This window comes from Olea europaea, chromosome 10 (assembly GCF_002742605.1).
Source record: "Olea europaea var. sylvestris chromosome 10, O_europaea_v1, whole genome shotgun sequence".
Lineage (NCBI taxonomy): Eukaryota > Viridiplantae > Streptophyta > Magnoliopsida > Lamiales > Oleaceae > Olea > Olea europaea.
In genome coordinates, this window is record NC_036246.1 from 16,223,059 (window position 1) to 16,231,567 (window position 8,509).

The window sequence follows — 8,509 nt, forward strand, 5'->3', positions numbered from 1 at the left end:
TCCCCCCCCCCTGCCCAAAAAAAAAAAAAAGATCAGTTATAATAATAATAATAATAATATTAATAATGTCAGATTCTTGTGCTGGTAGGTGCAATCTTTAAATGATAAAATTATTGGGACACTTCAATATTACTGTATTCATGATCTTTTGCCCTGTTTGAAATCCATTATTAGGTAAATTAAAGAGTTTTGAACAGTATTTGTTAGAGAATGTGTAGTTAAAAGTAAAGAAATTTTATTGATTTGTCTGTAAAATATTTTATTATGTCAATACGTGATAGAAAATCGTACAGTAACAAAGAAATTTAAAATTTTAAAGGTTGCCAAACACACCTTAGGGGATAAAATTCTTGGCAAGTACACCAGGAAGCGTATGGATCAAAAGAAGGTATCCAAGACAGACGTCAGAAGTGATGTCGGACAACTGGAGCAGGTGGCCGCCCTCGTGTCCAGTCTTGCAATTAGGAGAATTTCTTTACGTCAGTGGCTCCTTCGTTTTAAATTTTGTTTTTTAAATCATTCTCAATCATATTTTATAGATGATGATGAATATTATTAATATCATTATCATCATCATCATTGCAAGCTCCTTCTTTTTAAAATTTATTTTATAAATCATTTTCAATCAAAGGTTGAACTCCAATTTTGAGGACCCCATCGCCCCGCCCCTAGAGCTTTGTGAGGGAGGTAAATCGCGGGATGTACCTCATCAGGTCAGGGAACAAGAATTGCCTGTACACTGTACCTACAAAGAGTCCAATTTCATATCTCAAGAATCGAACCCCCACACTGCGGTGTCAACAAGGCGTGAGATAACCTCACTCCTATCCTTTGCACCACTGAACTATGCTCCGGGGGTAAATCATTTTCAATCATATTTTATAGATTCACATCATCATCAAAACAAACAAGGATTTAATTGAATTTGATAAATTCAACAACGTGCACCTCTTGCTACAAGTAAGGATGGCAATGGGCTCGGCTCGGCTCACGAGCCACGAGCTCTCGGGCCAAGCTAAGCCGCTCCCGAGCTCGTGTTTTTTTAAATTAAAATTTTTTTTTTAATAAATTTGCACATTCTATTTAGTAGTCCACAAGCTCTCGTGAACTTTGGCTCATGGGCACGATGCCCACAAGTTGCTTGCGGGCTCGAAGAGCCAAGCAAGCACAGTTCATGGGATTAAGCCCCCTACTCGACTCCACAAGCTGAATTTTAATGAGTCGAGTGGCTAAGCCGCTCTACCCGTTTGACATCCCTAGCTACAAGTAGTTTTCACGAATAAAATATATTAAAATTGACACTATTCATAGTTTATTGAAATATATTCATATTGACATTTGAAAAGTCTCCATCTATTTGCAGAATTGTTCACGTTATTGTGCAATCGGGATCATCTAACATGAAGGTGGGGACACTATTAAATGCCCAAAATTCAAGTATTGGCGGTAGGTTTATATAATGGGTAGGCGCAAAACGTCCATATCTTTCGAGGTTATTATTAAAAATGTTCATACCTTTCATTTTTTGGCCTTTTTGGCCTTATTTGAACCTTTCGTTGCGCTAAAGGTCCTTTTCATTGTTTTGGAACGAAAAATGACAATTATACCCTCTTATTAAAACAAAAAAAAGAAAAATTCAGAATAAATTGCAACCCTACCCCTAGACTTATAAAAAAGAATTGAGTCCCCAAATTAATTCAGAACAATTCACTGGCTTGAAGGTCGTAGCTCGATAAATTATCTCTTTCATTTGCACGATAGCTTCTGAATTGGATTCATCCATGGAGGATGCAGATGAGATAGGCAGTTGGAAGTTTATGTTTGATGAATTTGAATGATAATCTGATCTGGGCTTCTTGGATTTCTGAGGATTAGACGAACGATTCAACTAATGAAAATCAAGATTTTGGTACTGTAATCCATTTGGTTTGATCAGTTGACTTTCTGATCTACTTCTCTTGTTAGGATTAGGCTTATTATTAGCACTTGAAAAACTGGATTGAATGACATATTCATCAGCCGAAGCTCATGATACTGTTTTGTTGGTGTAATGTTTTATAGTGGATGCAGATGTGCCGTCTGATTTGATGAGGGCGCTTGAATTTGGATTCCATAAGTCTTTGAAATCAGAGAAAAGCATGGAAATCTTAGCCAATCAACTGATGTTCTGTTTTGCTGTGGTTGCTTATAACAATCAATCAATGGATTCTAGAGAGCCCGGATTCAAAATTCCAGCCTTGATTTCTTGAAGACCACCAAAAACTTGTCGATTTTCCAGGCCGAATCCAGAACCAAGGCAATTTTGTTGATTAATCATTGTAGAATTAGGCCTATAACTTCGGCAAAACTCATTTGGCCATTAATGGCGACTCCACAACTTATCGATTTTGGAGTTATTGCTGACATATTCTAATTCGAAGAACCCAACTCCTGAATCATCTCAAATTTTTGGAGCTATAGAATTGGACTTAAAAAAATAGTTTGAAAGACAACTATTCGACTTGGAAATTATCAGAACGGTGAATTGTTGGGAATTCATGGGTCGTATGTGTAGAGGGGAGTGAGAGATTTCCGATGGTATGGAGATCCGGTGGTTTGGAGGGTGGTTGGCCTGAATTTTTTGGCTTGAAATGTGGCAGTGGAGGGGGGAGGAAGAGAAGAGAAAGTGTTTTTTTTTGTTATTTTCAATATTTTAAATATTGGGGACTCATTTGCGCTTTTTTAAAAGTTTAGGGGTAGGGTTGCAATTTGTTTTGAATTTTTCTTCATTATTTTTTTAGTTTTTTGTTTTAATAAGAGGGTATAATTGTCATTTTCCGTTGCAAAACAGTGAAAAGGACTTTCAGCGCAACGAAAGGTTCAAATAAGGGCAAAAATGCCAAAAAAATGAAAGGTAGAACGTTTTCCACAATAACTTCTAAAGGTAGGGACGCTTTGTGCCAATTATCCTTTATATAATCATAGGCCCGTATGGCATTACTTATAAAAAGTCCAAATGAGTTTTTGAAATTCAAAAGCTACTTTTGAATTCTTTTAACTAATTTTATGAAAGTACATTTTTCCTAATTAGAAGAGTTTTTACAAAAAACTGAATCAATGTGACTCCTTGTAAAAGTACATCGGAAGTAGAAAACTTTTCAAAAAATTAGTTTTCAAACAAAAATTAAGATAACTTCTTTTAAAAACTTTTTTATAGGAAGCAAAAATAAAAGTTATGTCAGACCGCCCATAATTAAGCTTTTGTGGAAAGTTATGAACTCATTTCATAAACTTCAATTCAGAAGCAGTAAATAACATCCATCTTCTTTGTGCCACAAAACGCACTCTCTCACCAAAACCTTAACGCAATTTTGTAGATCAAGACATCAATGGAGCTTAGCGATTTTCTACGTAACACTTTCATTGTTAAAATAATAATAATAATAATAAAAAAAAAAATTCACTGTTAATCTAAGCTCTAGTTTATTTGTATATAACCAATTTTGGAGTGACTATCTAAACGTCATTCGATTATTTGATGTCTTCTGAATCAAAAGAAAATCACTAGCACAATGCGGTAGATCACTACATTCGATATTTCGAAGCCAACTACATCCATTTCACCATGGGTAAAAGAAATCAACTTTCTAAACTTTTGTTTGGCACGAATTATTTGAAAATTACTTTTTTATCAAACCATTTTTTGTTTGGTTGTGCATCCATATAGCATATTTTGTTAGTAAAAACACTTAATAAATAAATTATAATTTTATTTATTTCATTTATTTGATATTGAACATATGAACTAGAGTGTCTAATTTGCGACAATATAAGTTGGGTGCATGCATCGAGAAGTGCATTGTGACATCTTATATTTTGATTATAATAATTTGTTTACAACTAATGTATAAAGATTGACACCTTATATTGAAAACTATGACTGATATACTATTAGAGTTTGCAATTTATATTTTTATAGTAGCAATAGTTAAAGATAATACTAGCACAATTTGAGTGGGAGCTTGAGAATGAGCGAAGTAGAGAATATGAATTCATGTCGGGAACCGTCGTCCTAAGAATGGATAGATTATTTAAGTATTTTTCATTGAACAATTAAAATTCGAGTTTAGTGTTCAAAGAACAAAACTTTTACATCTATGATTGGTTTACATAACTGTTGAAGAAAACTGTATTTAATATTTTGAGAAGAATAATTAGAGGGGTGAAATGATCATTTGTATTCGTATCAAATAATCGAATTTCAGACAAGAATAAAATACTTATACGACAGGTTAGAGAAAAGCATTACAAATTTATTGACTTTTGTAATCTTATATATTTTGAGTTTGCTGTTGTTTGCTTTTAGAGAAAAAGAAAAATTAATAATTAAATTGAATAGTATATAGTCAACTAGACAATGTCTATTCAAACTCTAATAATTAGATTGAATAGTATATAGTCAACTAGCCATTGTCTAATTATTAGAGTTTGAATAATACATGTCCAATTAGGTTTATGTGGCAGCTTTATAAAGTGTTGGGGCTTAATTGTAATATTGCAAAATTTTTCGACTTAAAATAATTTTTATGAAAGTCATAAAGTTAATTATAATTGTAGTTGAAGTTTTAGGACTATACTTGTAATTAAATAAATTATGGACTAATTAAATTTAGACTTCAATTATAACCTCTATTTGGACTTCAACTGGTACTCATGTTTGGATTGTAGTTGGAATTAATATTATACATGGATTGTACTCTTTTTATCTCTATAAATTGCGATTAGATGGAACCAAGAATCCTATAACACATAATAATTCTTCTGCAGTGTCCAAAATTTAGAGAAAGAAAAAGAGAGAAATTTTTTCCTCCTTTTTTTTTATTTGTCCAATTCGAAATAGTTTTTATTTAATTAAAAGAAGCTGCCGCATATCGATGTAGTTTTGATTTTAGAGAATACTGTAGAAAAATTGAAATTTGGAAGTATAATGTTTTGAAAATTAAAAGCTAAAAGCTCGTGATCCACAAAAGTTGGAGTTTGTGATTCAGATTCAATGAACAATTGATCATCGAATTCGTGTAAAAATTCGATATTTTATTCTTGTTTATAACATACATATGAAAATCTTTCAACTATCTTAAATTCTTGAGGTTGCAAGCAACGAGTTTGCCCATAATATATATAAATTGTGGTTTTATTTATTACATTTATTTGGTATTTGGCATGTCTATAGTTGTTGAAAATATCGACATCGTCTACTACATCTAAGGAATAAAGATAGATGGATGTCTTGGGGTATTTGCATCTCAAAAGGGTTTTTGTGATAAGCACCAATCCAAGCTAGTATTTGCCCTCCATTAGTGAGTATCCATCATCCAAGCTAGTATTTATACTTCATTCGTGATAATAGCACAATTTGTCATGTTTTCATCCATTTATACTTGTCTTTGCATGATATATTGACGCCCAAACGCACTAAGTACCCTTATATTTTGATTTAGGTTGCAAATGGATGGATATGGTAGAATTTAGAGGGAAAGAGCTAAAAAGGACTAAAGTGAAAGAAAGTGAAATCTCAGGGACCAAGTTGAAAATAATCTAAAGATGAGACAAACGATGGAATGATGATTTGAGAAAGTTAGGAGTTCATTGAATTCAAATAGAAGTCAAAAGAATTTAAATATGACCATAATATTTTTACAAATCAAATTCTGACCGCATAAGGATTTTCTAAATTATCATCCAGAGATTGAGTTCCACTTTTGACCAAATAAATGTTCGAATTTGGAAAGAGCTATTTGGAAAAGTTGTAGCCCTTTATGTTAACTTTTCAATGTACTTTGAATTACTTTAATCAGACATCGGGAGAGAAAGTTATGGCTAAAATACTGAAAGTAGTCGCACAGAACAATTTTTGGCCGAATCTTCAAGTTTCCTTATTCCGTTCAACCTCTTTGGAAACAATTTGGCACTCGATTTTAAGCCCTAATTCGACCAGAACACGCCCCCCAATCTCCTATCTCTTTTCTCTCATCTAGGATACGAGAATTCCATGGAAAACTAAATTAATCGGTGAAGGCACGAAGGAACACGGTTAGATTTGGGAATTTCAATGTCTTTTATTCCGTGTAAGGTGTTTTTAATTGTTGAACAATTCTAAATCTGGATTTCTTATGCTATTGGATATGTTTTGGAATTTGGTTAATTCACGTTAGATTTTTATGAATTCTATCATGTTTTCTTCATTGAATAATTGAAATGTTAATTGATTTTCAATTTCAAACAATTTATTGGTGTAATTCTTTACCATTAAATGCTTAATGTATATAATTGATTTGGGATCTAATTTCAATAAATCATTGTGGAATTATCTTGTGAAAGAAACCTAGATTTGGAATTACTAAAGAAATTAAATAAGGGCTTGAATGTGTTGGGGTGAAAACCTTTTATTTAGTATTCTCATACAAAATTGACATTGATTAAACCCATCTAATCGAGAGAATATGGCGCTTCATTATTTCATACATCGATTATTAATCCTTTATTCCAATTGCTAAATCATCCTCACATAAAATCACGAAAACCCTAGTTTGTTTGATCCTTTGTGAAACTTTCCATTCCCCTGTGAAATCGACACCTCAAAACTATACTACAATCACCGCATTATTTTTTGGGCGTAATCAATTAGAGAGTATCCATCAAATGTAATCTCCAACTATGCAGGAGTAACAATAGACTTGCCTCCAAAATATTTTTCTAGTAGTCTTTTGTTCCTATGAATATTGGGCATAACTTATGAAAGCCCAAGAATAGCTAACTAAGAGGGGGTGAATTGATTATTTAAAACTTTTTCGTAAATAATCACAAGCTTAAACAAATAAAAAATAAATTAATTGCACAGGTAAGATAGCACAAATAGGAAAGTAAATAAGTGAAAGGGAAGAGAATGCGCAATCAATATAATTATAGAGGTTCGATCCAATCAACGATCCATGTTTCTCGTTACTAAGCTCTTCGTCACGAGCAAGACTTTTTTCACTATTATTGATTGACTTATAGTGCAATCCAACCCTTACAACTCTTCCGGTGAATTACAACCAAGGAGCGTCGATTACAACGTTGAAATTTTTGTGATTTCAACGCGACCCAAAATCAAACAAGAAAAAAATATTACAAGTAAAAGCTTCTCTCTTAGTAAATGATATGATCAAAATTAAGTATCAAGAGAGAAGTTGGCTAACATTTTAATAAATAGTAATGATTATAGCGTAAGTTAGTTGTAGAAAAATTTTAATGAGATAAAATATTTTCACAAATTTAATCACTCAAAAAGCTTTCAAGAAATAAATATTTTGATCTTCTAAAGAATGAAAACAAAGTAGTTGAGATCAATAAAAGCCCCACTTAAATGCTCAAAGAAGGTTGTTGCAAATGTGGAAGATAAGTGATGTTTATAGTACTCAAACAGACAAAAACTTCTACCCATCCGGACGTCTGGATAGGGTCGGACAGTTAAAAAAAACTAGCCGTTTGAGTCAGAGGCAAAATGGTAAAAAAATGACCGTCGGGCATCCGGACGTCCGGATGGGTAGAAATGCCCCCAGATGTTTTTCTTTCATGATGAATTTGATCAATGTAGGTTCTTGAAGGACTTTTTCACTTATTTTGTGAAGATAAGTATTTTTGTAAATATTTTACAGTTGACTCGAATTACTTACCCTTTTTAAAATTTAATTTTTATGCTAATATCTTTTGTAAAGTGAATTTTTTCTCATGCATAAAAATTCTTTTGAGCTATAGTTGGTGCTAAAAATTGAAGTGTTTTACCTTTACATATAAATTCAAAGCATCTACATCTAGTGTCTTGAAGTTTGATGATTAATCTTTTCTCCAAGGTGATTTTTGACGTGAAAGCTTGATTTCCATCTCTACGTTCGTTAATCGCCAATTTTGTTTCCATGTTGATCTCCAAGCGCCAATTTCATTTGTCAATGTGCACATTTCTTGATCTCGATTTTCATGTCTTCATTTTTTGTCGATTTTGCAATAATAACTATCAACATTTAAATTCAATTTGTTAGAAATAAACGCAATTTATTTGTGATAATCAAAACGAGAAGTCAACCATTTTGGTCGATAATTTCCTCCTTTTTGATTATGATAAAAAACATGATCTGCAATACAACCATTGAACAAATTAATGAGACAAGGAACACAAATTTTGATTCTTGCATATATATATATATATAGAAGACCTCTGTCCTATCCATTAGACAATGGACGCTGTTCATTCCGATTTTTTCGTATTTTGACTTTTCTACCTATTGTTTGAAAAAAAAATCGGATTGTATGTGAGAAATTTTTTGGAATTGTATATTCAATGATTCACTAATCCTAATTAGAGTATATTCTAGAATATAATTCGAATCGAATATGTAGAAAAAGGATATAAGCGGGTAGTGTGAATCGAACCCGCATCGTTAGCTTGGAAGGCTAGGGGTTATAGCCGACGTCGATTCAACATGAATAT